The sequence below is a fragment of the Pongo abelii genome, chromosome 14 (assembly GCF_028885655.2).
Source record: "Pongo abelii isolate AG06213 chromosome 14, NHGRI_mPonAbe1-v2.0_pri, whole genome shotgun sequence".
Lineage (NCBI taxonomy): Eukaryota > Metazoa > Chordata > Mammalia > Primates > Hominidae > Pongo > Pongo abelii.
The window spans coordinates 63,852,405-63,868,897 of record NC_071999.2 but is presented as its reverse complement, the minus strand read 5'-3'; positions in this window follow the sequence as shown (position 1 = coordinate 63,868,897).

Sequence of the window (16,493 nt, the reverse complement as noted above, 5' to 3'; positions counted from 1 at the left end):
AAGTCAGGAAACAACAGGTGCTAGAGAGGATGTGGAGAAACAGGAACACTTTTACACTGTTGGTGGGACTGTAAACTAGTTCAACCATTATGGAAGTCAGTGTGGTGATTCCTCAGGGATCTAGAAGTAGAAATACCATTTGACCCAGCCATCCCATTACTGGGTATATACCCAAAGGACTATAAATCATGCTGCTATAAAGACACATGCACACGTATGTTTATTGCGACACTATTCACAATAGCAAAGACTTAGAACCAACCCAAATGTCCAACAATGATAGACTGGATTAAGAAAATGTGGCACATATACACCATGGAATACTATGCAGCCATAAAAAATGATGAGTTCATGTCCTTTGTAGGGACGTGGATGAAATTGGAAATCATCATTCTCAGTAAACTATTGCAAGAACAAAAAACCAAACACCGCATATTCTCACTCATAGGTGGGAACTGAACAATGAGAACACACGGACACAGGAAGGGGAACATCACACTTTGGGGACTGTTGTGGGGTGGGGAGAGGGGGGAGGGATAGCTTTAGGAGATATACCTAATGCTAAATGACGAGTTAATGGGTGCAGCACACCAACATGGCACATGTATACATATGTAACTAACCTGCACATTGTGCACATGTACCCTAAAACTTAAAGTATAATAATAATAAAAATAAAAAAGGAAAAAAAAAAAGTCAGTTCTGGCCGGGCGCGGTGGCTCACGCCTGTAATCCCAACACTTTGGGAGGCCGAGGCGGGCAGATCACGAGGTCAGGAGATCGAGACCATCCTGGCTAACATGGTGAAACCTCGTCTCTACTAAAAATTCAAAAAATTAGCCGGGCGTAGTGGCGGGCGCCTGTAGTCCCAGCTACTCCGGAGGCTGAGGCAGGAGAATGGCGTCAACCCGGGAGGTGGAGGTTGCAGTGACCTGAGATAGCGCCACTGCACTCCAGCCTGGGCGACAGAGCGAGACTGTGTCTCAAAATAAATAAATAAATAAATAAAAGTCAGTTCTCTGCAACCTATTTCTGACAGCTACAAATATAGATCGATACAGGTGACTTATTAATGTCTTAAATACCATAAGAGGTATTGCCACTGGGGATGTGATTTTCTGAAATAATGAACAGCTTTGAAAAAATGTCATATAATATATGTAGAGTTCTTTCTGGATACACAGTTTTTGGGTTCCCAGAAAATTCAGTGTATATAAAATTTATAAAACAAATACTTTGTGTTTATGTGTAAAGTGGAATTAGATTCTAGTTTCAGATAATTATAAGTAGCATGGGTTTTGTTTTGTTTTGCACTTGAAAGAAAGCTTACTGCTCACACAAGGGGCTGAGTCCTAGTGAGAGCTGGTCTGATACAGGCAGGTTTGGGCTCATTTGCATAAACTAAAGGAGGGTAAGTTGGGCCTTTATAGCAACAAACAGGTTAGACTGAGACAAGTGTCGATGCAGGCGAGGCTTAAATTCCTGTCAGTTGGCCAGGCATAGCGGTGTGTGCCTGTAATCCCAGCTACTTAGGAGGCTGAGGCAGGAGGATCACTTGAGCCCAGAAATTTGAGGTTACAGTGAGCCATGATCATGCCACTGCCCTGGGTGATAGAGAGAGACCCTATCTCTAATGAATAAATAAATACATAAATTTCCTGTCATTGCCAAATAGGGAGACACACACAGGCAAGTGTATTCTTATCAGCCTGTTAAATTGTGGTTCTAAAGAGGAAAGGGAGGGTGAGGCTTTTAGAAAAACCTGTGGTTTAAACACCTGACATGGAGCCCGACTCTATTACAATATTCCAAATTTGAGACAGCATAACTATAAGTGTACTGCTATTACTACTACTATTTATTATGACTTATAATAATAATTATTACTATGTAACACCATAATGTAATATATATAATAATCTAGTATAAAATAGTATCCTATTATTAATAGCAATAATTATATTAGCAGTAATGATAGTATTTATTGACAGTACTGATTTTTATTTTGGCTGGGAGTGGTGGCTCACACCTATCATTCCAACACTTTTGGAGGGCAACGAGGGAGAATTTCTGGAAGCTAGGAGTCCAAGACCAACCTGGACAACATAGTGAGAACTAATCTCTACAAAAAATAAATATTAATAATTATCCAGGCATGATGGCTCATGCCTGTGGTCCCAGCTACTCAAGAGGCTGAGGTAGGAGAATCACTTGAGCCTAGGAGGTCCAGGCGACAGTGAGCTGTGATTGTGCCTCTGTATTCCAGCCTGGGACAGAACAAGACACAGTCTCTCAAAAAATTTTTTTCATCTAGTGTCTTCTATGTGTCAGGCAAGACACTAAACACTTACATATTATCCTTTAATCTTTACAGTCCCAACACAAAACAAATATCATTATTCCCACATTTGAGAGTGGCAAAGATTAGAAAGACATGAAAAATTTTACTCAAAATTCTTAAGGCTCAACAATTACTAACAATCATACATTTGACTTTGTAAAATTTATCTCATTTTCAACTGAGATACACTTACGTTTTAGAACTCTATATTACCTTTTAGAACTCTATATTTCAATTACTTAGTGTCTTTCTTGTAGAAACAGGGTTTCAAGCTAAATAAATACTCTGTGTGACATTAAAACGTTGTATGGGATGTAGGAAAATCTTTATTGTAAGGCTGTCTCACCCAGACCATCCTCTTCTTCAAAATGACAATAATATCCCCCAATCATTAAGACAAAAAAACTTCTACACACCTTAGAACCCATGGAAAAGCAATTCTCAAGGAAAAACAAATGCTAAACAACCATCGATATTAAAATATTCCTGACAGATCTGTAAGAAAACATTTATGTTTTGAGTGGTGTCTTTAGGGTGCCATCATAAAACTTAAATGCATTAATTTCTTTTTCATAGTTTTTATAAATGATGTCACCAAAGTTTATGTAATAGGGTGTATGCTGCATGAATGAAAGAGACAACAATAACAATATTACCCCCATCAAGTTTACTTAAGGACTTTCCATAAATCAATACTTCATTTTTCAAAGCATAAAATAGGCCTATTGGAATTTCAACTGTCTACTTTCTTAAAAATGTATATGTAATTTTGTCAATCCTAGAACACTACTTTTCTGTGCATATACCTTTATTTCATTTGTATGAGGAGCACCTTTTATAATATGCACCTTTCCTGGGTCGCATAAAGGATATCCTCATACTCACCCTCATGACCCACATAGTGTAATATACTCTGTAATCCATTATCACTGTAACTACAGGTTTTAAAATCAATTTGTGTTTCAGCCAATAGGGGATTTACAAATACAGAAAGATGATAATATAGTGGCATAGTCATAAAGGGAAATGAGGACCTCACAGTATTCCTGAGGGCCATTTGAATAGACTGACAAAAAGGACAATCATGTTACAGACAGTTAAGAAGAGAATAGATGATAAAAAAGTGAAAGTGGTGTTAGCTCTTACTAATTATCAGAGAAAAATCTGAAAGTAGAAGGATGAAAATAAAGCAGACAATTTCTTGCCAAGTAGCAGTTTTATGTAATTTTTTTGCTGAAAACTAATCAATTTTTATAGGTTAGCATTCTCTAGAGATGTTAAAAATTGCAATAATATTTAAGGAAAAAATAGGAAATAAGATCTACAATGAACAATATTATAGATTACATTTATCTCTTAATTTTATATGTTTGTATGTATATATATACATATAATATTTGGAAATATCGAGATTGAAAAATCTAAGATTGACAATTATTTTGACCTTGTGGAAAAATATTTTACTCAGTCTTCAAAAGTGCAATGAAAACATCAAAAGTTTTCTCTATACTAGCAGTTTTTTAAACAAATATATCTAGTTTGAACAAAAATAATTTTTCAGACAGCATAATTCATCTTATCTTCTCATACCTATGCACAGAGGCATAATGTTAATATATTCAGGCCCTTTGATTGGAGACTTAACATTTACACTGGCATAAAACATTAATACTATCATCCAAGCATGAAAATTCCAAATTAACAGGAACCAATGCTGCTATTCAGGCAAATTGGGAGTTAGTATGAGAAACAGAAGCAATTCTATAAAACATGGTTTAACAGGATATTAAAAATATAGATTTAAGCTTTATTCTTAATATATGATAGGACAAGGCGTTAATCCATTTGCCATCTCTGCTTTGAATTTTATGCTTTCTTTCCATGAATTTAATAAGTATACCCAATGAGGATTCCAGACTCTGAATCCAAACTGCTTAGCTTCAAATCTCACTCTGCCAAGTAACATTGGGCAAGCTTCCCAAAAATGCTGTGCCTCAGTTTCCTCACCTTTAAATGCGATAATAATTTTGCTGCTGTTCTAGAGATGACACACCTGGAATATGAGAGGCACACAGTGAAGGTGAACAAGTTTTATTGCTTTCTTTAAAACTAAATGATTTCATTGAAAAGTCAAAAATGATTAATGGTAATCTATACAACTACACAAAATAGTTGTTTAGGTAGAAAATTATCATATTAATTAAAATATTATCATTTAATTACTAAAGTTAATATTTTTATTTTTCTCCAAAATTCAAAGACATTGTCACTTTTCTGTGTTTAAGCATTTTTCTTTCTTTCTTTTGTTTGATATATCAATCTTAACAAATGTAGTCAGCAACAACTTAATCAAATTTTTTAATGAAAGTAGTGCATCTTTAGCTATCATATATTTTATTTATATTAACTTCACATATTTGAAATCCACCCATCTGAATTTTTGTTTCCAATTCTTTCTATCTTTGTGCACTCTTAGAAAAGTAATGAATGATCCAAATGTCTTTCCTCACAAATTTTAGTTTGCAATGATGAAATCACTCCTGAGCCAGGAATACAGTCCACAGGAAGGGAAGACACTAATGAAAATTAACATTCCAAAAGAATTTACTGCAGCTGTCATCATAAAAAGAAACTGATTAGTGGTTTGGAGGGTGCTAACTCCGTAAATTCTCAAACAAAATTCTGCAGAAGCATCCATTTACGTATATGAAAATTATAATTTGAATATCACACTTAGAGCACATTAATCAACTTCATTCTTTGTTTTTATGGGTAATGAGGCTTTACAGAAAGGTAAACAGCCAGCTAAATAAAGTTGCTTTAGTAAAAATGGATTAAATATATTCATACTTTGTAAAAAAGAAATGTGCTAAGAGGTGTATAAATAAAGTAAGCATTCGCCTGGTCATTTATTTCTATTTTTAGTTTCTACTTAGGTTTTCCACTTTCTGGCTTCTTAATTTTTTATCTTCTATCCATTTCAGTGTCTTTCATAGTCACTGTATCTGTTAAGCGAATTATAGGTCTTAAAAACTGATTAATACAAATATCCTACCACCTTCTATTTAATATCTAACATGTAACCTTAATTAAAATATGTTGGTTCTTAAAAGCTACTCAACTCTTACATAATTTGTTGTAAGGCTATAACAGTAACTATTCCCTGTGGTGAAAATGGGTTGAATTATTTCTAATAAATTTTTCTGTCTTAGATGTAATAATTTGTATAAAGAAAGCTTCTGTTTTCATGAGTTTTTATATTTATATATATATAACTTAATTATTACCCTTACTTAACTAAATTCTTCTAGATCAAAGTGTATCAACTCTTCACTGTGTGATTACATGTACTAAACATTTTCAAATATCTTCCTGCTAGCACCAACTTAGAAAAACTCAGGAAAGTCAACAATTAACATATTAATTTTAATTATATATATTATGTATATAATGGAAACAATATAGAATGTGGCTAATCTGTAGTTCTGATAATCTATGGGAAAACGGATTAGGAAGATGAATAAGCCAAACATCCACATAGTGAAAGAATAATTGTTTCTTTAAATATGTATTGACTACTTAATATGCACTAGGGATTGGAAAGGTAGCAGTGAACAAGGTTTAGATGACTGGCAAATATGGCACTGACTTGTACTAACCAATGGTGGAAAATCACTGGGGAACTGAGAATACAGCAAGTCAAAGGTATCAGTTAGAGTACTGAAAAGCAGATGATTATATTTCAAATATAAAAGGTGCAATTTCCAATGTGCCTATGCCTTAATTATTTTTTGTCTTGGTCAACGTTCTTACAATGGATTACAGAATAGCACTTTGGCATCTTTTTGTCAAGTGTCAAGTGTATACATTCCATTATGAAGACTACTTGAGAATCCCACTCCACTTTTTATTTGTTATATGTTTTTTTTTTCTGATCAGTGTTTTCAAATTTGTCTCAGGCTTTATGATTATAACCCCTTAATTATTACCCTTACTTAACTAAATTCTTCTAGATCAAAGTGTATCAACTCTTCACTGTGTGATTACATGTACTAAACATTTTCAAATATCTTCCTGCTAGCACCAACTTAGAAAAACTCAGGAAAGTCAACAATTAACATATTAATTTTTACACAAAACAATAATATTTTTCCAGTGTTTGTCTTCATATGAAGTGATGTTTTTCTCCACATAAGGTGCACTAGAATACATGGGTGGATATTGTAAAATTAAAGTTAACAATTCTGGTTTATTCCAAATTTGGGGAAGATGAAATGCATTCAGTTTAATAAAGATAAATTATATTTGGTGGGGAAAAATAATCTTAATTTTTAGAGAAGTAAATTGACCAAAAAGTGGTCATCTTTGTGGGTGATCTGGTGCATTATTTAAAATTGTGGTACATACTTTTTCTATTGTTTATGTTTGATAACTTTGAGTTAGATATACAGAAAAACTTTTATGTTTATCATACTCAATTTGTACATTAACCACAGCCACCCTGCTTATACACTCAAAGGAATAAAAAAGGCAGATTAGCAATGTTTACCTTAACCTTTTAACCCATAGTGTTTCTTATATGCAAACTATCAGTCTCTAGATGCTCAGGCAGAGTAGAGGGATAAATATTCACTTGGATCTTTTCCATCTTTTTGACTAATGTTTTCCTTGGAAAAGTATATGCGTATAGGAAACTTCTAAAACAAATCCCACTTACTGGTCAATTTTTAAAGTATTTTTCTTCAAAGAGCTTCTATCTTTAAAATTATTTGAAAATGCTTTTGTCTGCCACACCATTAATCAGTGATAACTTACCCAGCAACTTATATGTTACAGGAGATATTCTAATTTGATTTTCTAAAACTGTACCTTGTCAGTGCCAAAGTGAACAGATGCTTGGGTGGTGGTTCCTTTCATGATCAAGGTTATACATACACTTTTCACATAGAAAAAAGTCTTTTCATTATGTCATTTTCAATATGTGGTTCTACAAAAAATATTTCTCCTATTTCCCTGTATACATTTACTTAATAATTTCTTTATTCTATGTAATAGCATAGTACACATATGTCGTTTCTTTTATATTTCCAGTGTTAGGAGTTAATGTTGGTGCTATAATTAGAAACCAAATGACTTTCAGAAACAGTGCTCTATAGACTGTGGGAATATAGGAGACAGTTTGTTAGTGAGAAGAGAGTAACATGAGTGCAATGGCCTTCCCTGGTTTTGTCTTTCTTCTTGTAGCATGTAAGAAGTATGAAATCAGACAAATTGAAAATTAAATTTACCTCCATATAATCACTGTATGCTTTCCCACACCAACTATAGGCCTAAATTACAAAGGTGGAGTTCTTATTATTCTGTATATGATTTTTACCTTAGTGGTGGAGAATCATTTCTGAAGTTTTTTGAAGAGTTTTCACCTCCAATAAGCTCATCCTTAGAAGTTTTCCTGTTTTTCTCTTTCCTCCTTTCTCTTTTGTAAGGTATCTATTTTTAAGATATTTAAGATATTTCAAGTTAAACATGCCAGTTTCAGTGAAACTTATAATGTAGGAAACACTGTTAATCTGTGGAATATTTTGAGACGATTTTGCTTTAAAATGCCTTGTTGTGGGTAGCCTTTTCTAGATATTTGCAACTCTATTCTCTTTGTTAATGATTTATATTTTGTTTTCCAAATGTTTGCCTACTTTTTTGTTTTGCTGACTTACTTGCTTCTTTGTTTTAGCATGAAAACTGCATCAATTAGTTTTGGTTAAGTTATGCTATAGTAATGAGCCAGTCTCAAAACTCAAAAACCTACAACTACAACTTCTTCAATTATATTTGATGTCTTTTGTGGGCTGTGTTTTTTCATGTTGGGACCTAGGCATGTCCTCTATGGGGAATGTCCTAAATCTCAAGGAAAAGGGAAAGGAAGTCATGGTGATACCATGTGATGACTCTGAAAACTTTGGTTGAAAGTGGTTCTCATCACTTCTGCTCACATTTCTTGGCCAAAGCAAGTCAATTCCTATAAGCAAAATGAAGAGACGGGAATAATTTGAAAAAATAATACAACTCATCGCAGAGGAATTTAAAATAAATGACATGGCCAGATGCAGTGCCCCATGCCTGTAATCCCAGCACTTTGGGAGACAGAAACAGAAAGATCATTTGAGCTCAGGAGCTCAAGACCTGCTGAGCAACATGGTGAAACCCCATCTCTACAAAAAATACAAAAATTAGCCAGGCATGGTGGCATGCACCTGTAGTTCCAGCTACTCAGGAGTCTGAGGTAGGAGGATCACCTGAGCCCTGAGCCTGGGTGGCTGAGGCTGAAGTGAGTCAAGATCGCATCATGGCATTCCAGCTTGAGAGACAGAAAGAGACCCTGTCTCAAAATAAATAAATAAATAATATTAATAAAATAAAATTACAAAGAAAAAAATGAAAACATATAATTGCCCAAGACCTTTCTAAGAGTAACAACTTGCAGAAAATTTGTGGGATTGTACCTGTAGTAAATGCTCCTCCTAAGGTTCTTTTCCTTGGCAGAGAGTGATTCCATGGAATATTACTGTGGTTAAACAATTTGAATTTGTGCTTATTGATCTCAATATCTGAATGTATGTGCTCTTAGCTGGAAGGAAATGCAGAACATCACCTCTTCTTTGGATGGTTTCAGTGGGTGTCTTGGTCATTTTTTTACAAGGTGTAAAACATCTGCCATTTCCTTCACTGGCAGCCTAACTCATTTATTTAATGGACTGTGATTGATTCAAAACATAGTTGCTGCCAATTATTCAGAATCTATACCATTGGATGAAAAGCTTGTTCCAGTGGCACTTGTTGAAGGTCATGTTATACCACTAAGCTAACTCCAATTCACAATGCTTGTCAAAAATAAAAACTTACCTTCTTGGACTAGATTTCTTTTCACCACTCATAATTTGAAGTCAACTAAAACAGGGCTCCTAACATCTTCCTTGCTGAAATATATCTCTGCAGGTGGTCTCCCTTTGAGCTACAATACACCTGCTTCAAGGAACTGCTCTATGTCTATTGATATTGGCTTCTGGTTTAAGTTTGAACTTAAGATGTGTTTGTTGTCATTGCCACTTACCTGATTTTAACTAATTAACTCAGCAGGAGAGATAACGTTTTTAAGTTTAATGTCATTGCAAAGCACCCTGAGATACCACAGCATGACAAGATGACATAAAAGTTAGTGTGTATACGCCTCCACCTTCTTTTAGAGTTAGGCACCCTGGTGGTTTAGACAAATGCATTGGTTGTTCAAATGGAAACTTGATACTAAAAGCCGTGGGGAGAAAAAAGACTGAATTCTAATTTGATGTTTCCAGTCTGTTAGAAACATAAATAAATGGGGGAATCAGTTATAATTCCTATGGATCCTTGCAATCAGATAGAAATTACTGAGATGTGGAATAAATTCCTGGGACAAGTGCTTAATGATACTGTCATTCTTATCCCATCTCATCTCTTTTTATAAATACTATGGTATATTATTTTTAGCCAGCATTTGTATAAGATTAACATTTTAAAACTTCTTTCACATAAATTATTCTTAAAGTTTCTGTAACTATGTTGTATTATTATTATCTCCATGTTACAAAAATAAATAGAATTCTAAAAGTTGAATAAAATTATCCAAATGTATAGAAATTATAAAGGAAAGTAGCATTGAGAATCAAACTCAGATACCTTCTTAACTAATGTTGCTTATGTGTATTATTTTAACAATTAAAATTGTGTAATTTTATAAGAAGTGAATGGTCTAGAAAACAAATACTATGTCTATAAAAATTACACTAGTGTATATCTTGGTTGAAATATTGTGGCCGGTGTGGTGGCTGACGTCTGTAATCCCAGCACATTGGGAGGCCAATGTGGGTAGATTGCTTGAGCCCAGGAATTCGAGACCAACCTGGGCAACATGGCAAAACCCTTTCTCCACAAAAAATACAAAAATTTAGCCAGCTGTGGTGGTACATGCCTGTAGTCCCAGCTGCTCAGAAGGCTGGGGTGGGAGGATAGATTGAGCCTGGGAGGCAGAGGTTGCAGTGAGCAGAGATTGCACCACTGCACTCCAGTATGGGCAATAGAGCCAGACCTTGTCAAAAAAAAGAAAATGAAGAAAGAAATATTTACTGGTGGCACCATAAAGCATAAACTAAGTTAAATCAAATATTTATTACATATTGCTCTGGTTTATAAAATAAATTAGAATATATAGATATCCAAGCACTCTAATATGTATGGAATATTATTAGGAAATGAAACTTGTGCATCATGGTATGCTTGGAAAAGACATGTGATTTTAAATATGGGCTTATATTTATAAGAAACTCATTGAATTATCCTGTTGGATTTTGATAGTATTATGGGAAAATATGTTACAAATTCATAGGTAACAAACTCTTTCTGTGTGCATATGAAATCAAATGAGAAAAGGCCAGTTTATTTTCACGTTTCCTATTTTTAGAAATGAAATTAAAAAAATATATTGAGTGTCTCAAAGGCTAGTTGTACATAAAGTACTTGATGATGGGGTATTAAAAGCCATGACACAGAAGAAGAAGAGAATCCAGATTCCTCAAACTCTGGGGCAAAAGGGAACATGCATGTAAAATGTAGATAGAAACTAAGGTAGAACAGATATGAAAACCAATGGAGTATAGGGCCAACAAAAAGACAGTCTCTAGTTACTATTTAAGCTAACTGCAGGGTAGTTTATAGGTTATATGCTAACACGATTAGAAGAATATCTAGGATAACACTTCATAGTTAACTATTCAAAGAGGAAAGTGGATTACTAGATTGGAAAAAAATAAGATTTAAATGTCACACCTAAACCAAGATCAGGATTGATATGTCTTCCTTTTCCTTTTGTAATTTGGACCACTGAGAATGTCTTTTACTGCTAGATTTGATTTCCCTAGAGTTAAACATTATGATTTTAGAGACATTCAAGTTTTACCTGGATGTATATGTTAATCTGTTACTCATGGAATTAAAGTGTCATAAATGAAATCACTTGACCAATATTTTTCTGAATAATATGAATTATTTAATGAACAAATTAGAATATATGTTTTATTATATGTATTAGGTTGCTGGATTTTTAAATTGAGAATATTTTCATAATAAATAGTAAGCTATGTATAGGATAACCAATGCATTATGTAGATTTAAATGTTTGGCTTGAATATATACGTAAAGTTTCCTTTAAAAGAGTTGCTTAAATAGTATAATGTACATATTTATATTCATGAATAATGCATTCTAAAGGTCAGTAGTTTATTTATTTTCTGCTCTTCAAAATCAGAGAGAGCTGCCTACCTGTCATTCTGAGAGAGAATGAAAAAAATATATTATTAGTAATCAGGCAATGTTTGTGGAAAATTTTTCCAATAAGCATATAAAACTTCTTAGGGATATTTATGCAGTAATAGGTATATAATCATTTACTATTAGTAAGATGTGAAAAGGCCAATTCTATATAATGGTTTTTCAGGGTTTGACATGCCAAATAAGTGATTATGTCAACAAGTGGTCAACTTAATTTGATCACTCAAAAGATATGGCGAAAACAGCCCACTCACTTTAGTCATCTTCATGACTAAATTAGCTATCATCACTTAAAAACTATTATCTATCATTTGCTGAATGTTCACAATCTGCCTAGTACAAGATGACTCTAAGGCAAAAATCTACTCCAAAGATACTAAGAAACTTTTAGTGAAGACCTGATGATTAAATAGATTTAGACAGATATAAAGAAGCTGTGAAAGGTTTCTTATCAAATAGAACAGAATACCGCCACAAGATCCCCCAAAAGAGTGTAGTATACCTTATAAATTGAAGAAGTGCCATTTGGTCAAAGTATAGATTGGAGTATGAGCAATATATTTTATAAAGAGAAGCTAAAGAAGAAACAAGAGTTATAGCATTCTTAGTTTTCTATTGGTGCATAACAAATTACTGCAAAATGAGTGGTTTAAAATCACACTCATTTATGATATCACAGTTTCCATAGGTCAGTCCAGGCAAAGGTCATCTACCTAAGGTTTCTCTAGGCTAAAATCAAGGTGTAAGCCAGGGCTAGGCGATCATTTAAGGTTCTTTCAAGGTCATTTGGGTTGTTGACAGAATTCAGTTCCCCAAACTCGTAATACTGATTTCCCAATTTTCTTGTTAAATGTAATCTGGGGATTGCTTTTGGCTCCTACAGTCCATTTTCAGCTCCTAGCCATGTAATACTCTCATGGATTGGGAACTTACTTCTTCAAAGCCAGCAGAAAACTCTTTCCCATCTGCTAATAACATAGAAAAATCACAACGGGGACTATCCCACTACTTTTCCCATATGATGTAACACAATCAAGAGAACCCTGATTCTATCATGCTTACAAAAACTCTTCACACTCAAGGAAAAGGTATTACACAGAGCCTATTTACTAGGGAAACTTGAGAGTCATCTTAGAAATCTCCCATTGACCTTTATGCATAAAATTAATTAGATCGCAACAAGACAAAGAAGCAAAACCTGTCAGAGCTTACTGCAGTTTTAAGATGATTGTGAGGCTAAGGAAACAGGGATACTAGATGAAATAAAGATCATGTATCTTTGAGAAACAGTTACTTAGTAGAATAAAAAAAGATCAAAGATCATTTATCGGTTGGGGAATAAAAACTAAGGGAAAATTAAGAGTAAAGGATGTTCCCAGGTTTCTGGCTTGGATGTTGGAACATTGGAAGACTTAAGAGGAAGACAGAAAAGTTTTATGAGTGCAGGCACTTCATTTTTAAAATAATGTTTATTTATTTTTTTAAATTCACTAGCTGGATAGATATTAGCTTATTTTGAATAATTTGGCTACTTAGAAGTTGCTTACTCTTTTTCCTCTAGTGCACTTTATTTCTTGGTGTAGATTCAAATTACTGTCTAGTGTCATTTCTTTTGAGCCCAAAGGGTGGGAATTTCTTTTAGCATTTCTTTTAAGGCAGATATGCTAATGACAATTTTTTTGTTTTAAAATTTTTTATAATAACTCTATTTTGTTTTATTTTTGAAGAATGGCTTTTATAGGTATGGAATTACTGGTTGACAGGTGGTTGTTTATTTTTTTTCCACCACTATAAATATATAATTCCACTTCCTTTTGGCCTCCATTGTTTCAAATATAAAATTAGTTGTTAATTATAGTGGTGTTTGGCTATATGTAATGTTTCATTTTTCTCTGTCCTCAAGAATTTTTTTTGTCTTTGTCTTTAAACAATTTGATTATAATATTTGAAGATGTGTATATTTTTTCTTGTATCCTACTTTAAATTCACTGAACATATTGGATGTGTATATTAATGTTATTTTATCAGATTTGAAAGTTTTAAGTCATTATATATTCAAAGATGTTTTTGATCTTTTCTCTCTCTCTTGGTTAGGGCAAGCAGAAGACTGAAAAACTAGCCAGAAACTTAGCAGTGAGATCTGGAAAATGAGATAACTATAGTGAACCTTAATAAGCTCTTATATTCCTGATACTCCCATGTGAGCATGTTGGTATATTTTATGGTGTCTTATGGGTCTCTGTGGCTCTTTTCAGTCTTTTTTCATTTTGTTTTTCTTTCTGTTCATCAGATTGTGTAATAGATATTGAGGTATTACCAAGTTTACTAATTCATTCTTTCATCAGTTCATATTTTCTGTTGAAGTTTTAATTTCAGTTGTACTTTTCAGTGACAGGATTTTCATTTCTTTATTTTTATAACATCTATCTCTTTATTAATATTTGCTTTTTTGTGGTACATCATTGATATTTTCTTTTAATTTTTAAACACGGCTTGTTGTGGTTCTTTGAAAATATTTATAATGGCTTTTTTGAGATTATTTTCTGCAGAGTCCAGGATTTGGGACTCTCAGAGACAGTCTATGACTTCTTTTTTTCCCCTGATTATGAAGTGTTCTGTAAACATCTATTAGGTCCATTTGGTCTATAATGCAGATTAAGTCTGATGGTTCGTTTTTGATTTTCTGTCTAGACAATTTGTCATTCCTGAAAGTGGGGTGCTGAAGTCCCCAACTCTTATCGTATTGGAGTTTATCTCTCTCTTTACTTTTAATAATATTTTCTTTATATATCTGAGTGCTCCAGTGTTGAGTGCACACACATTTACAATTGTTATATTCCCTTGCTGAATTAATCCCTTTGTCATTATCTAATGACCTTCTTTGTCTCTTTTTATGATTTTTTTTTACATACAATCTATTTCATAATAGATTTTGTACTCCTGTACATTTTTGGTTTCCACTTTCATGGAATATTTTTTTCCACCCCTTCACTTTCAGTCTACATGTGTCTTTATAGGTGAAATGTGTTTCTTGTGGGCAGCATACAATTGGGTCTTGCTTTTGATCCAACCGGCAAGTCTATATTTTTTAATTGAGGAATTTACACAGTTTCTATTCAAAATTGTTATTTGTAGGTAAGGACTTACTCCTGTCATTTTGCTAATAATATTCCGATTGTTTTGTACACCTATTTTTCCTTTATTCCTCATTATTGATTATCTTTAAGATTTGGCGGTTTTCTGTACTTGTAACATTTGATTCATTTCTCTTTTTCATTTTTGTATCTGCTCTAGCAGTGAGTGTATTAGCCCATTTTCATGCTGCTACAAAGAAATATTCAACACTGGGTAATTTATAAAGGAAAGAGGTTTAATTGACTCACAGTTCTGCATGGCTTGGGAGGTCTCAAGAAATGTAGAATCATAGTGGAAGGGGAGGAAACACGTCCTTCTTCACATGGTGGCAGGAGAGAGAAGTGCCAAGCAAAGTGGGGAAAGCCCCTTACAAAACCATCAGATTTTGTGAGAACACACTCACTATTATGAGGGCAGCAGCATGGGGGTAACCTCCGCATGATTATATTACCTTCTGCCATTTCCCTTCCACAACACATGAGGACTATGGGAACAAAAATTCAAGATGAGATTTGGGTGGGGATGCCGCCAAACCATGTCAGTGAGTTTTATACTTTCATATATATTCATGATGATAGATATTGTTCTTGTTCTTCCAGATGTAGGACTTCCTTAAGCATTTCTTGTAGGGCCAGTCTGATGGTGTTGAATTCCCTCAGTTTTTCTTTTCCTGGAAGAGATATCATTCCTTTTATTTCTGATAGATATCTTCATTGGGTACATTTTTGACTGGCAGGTTTTTAAATTTTTTTCTTTCTTTCTTTCAGCACTTTGAATCTATTATTCCCATTCTCTCCTGGCCTGTAAGGTGTCCCCTGACCAATATATTAGCCTGATGGAAATTTCCTTATTTGTGACTTGATGCTTTTTTCTTGCTGTTTTTAGGAGTCTCTCTTAGTTTTTGAGTTTTGACATTTTGACTATGATATGTCTCAGCGAAGACCTTTTTGGATTGAATATATATGGGAATCTTTGGGCTTTTTGTATATGGATGCCAATATTTCTCACAAGACTTTGGAAGTTTCAGCTATTATTTCATTAAATTGGCTTTCTATGCTTTTGCCCATCTCTTCTCTTTCTGGAACTCACAAAAATTCAAATTATTTTGCTTTATGGTGTTTCATATATCAAATAGACTTTTTATTGTTTTCTATTCTTACTTATTTCTTGTCTGACTGGGTTACTTCAAAAGACCTGTCTTCAAGTTCAGAAATTCTTTTCTCTGCCTGATCTTGTCTATTGTTGAAGCTCTCAATGTATTTTTTAAATTCAATTCATTGAATTTTTTCGTTCCAGAATTTCTGCTTTGCTCTTTTGTATAATATATATCTATCTGTTGACTTTTGTTTTCTTGTATCTAACGAAGTTTCCTTAAGTTCATAATTTTGGATCATTTTCAGGCATTTCAAATACTTCCTTTTTGGGATTTGTTATTGGGGAATCATTCTGTTTCTTTGGAGGTGTCATATTTGCTTGCTTTTTCATGATTTTTATGTTGTGTTGGTATCTGCATATCTGTTGTAACAATTATTTCTTCAAATTTATGGGTTGGATTTTATTGGAAATACTTTTTTGTAGATATATCCATAGTGCTAATTGTGTAGGGTACTTTGGATTTGATTCTGAGTCATAACAGTAGGGTAGTCTCTGTATAATTGCT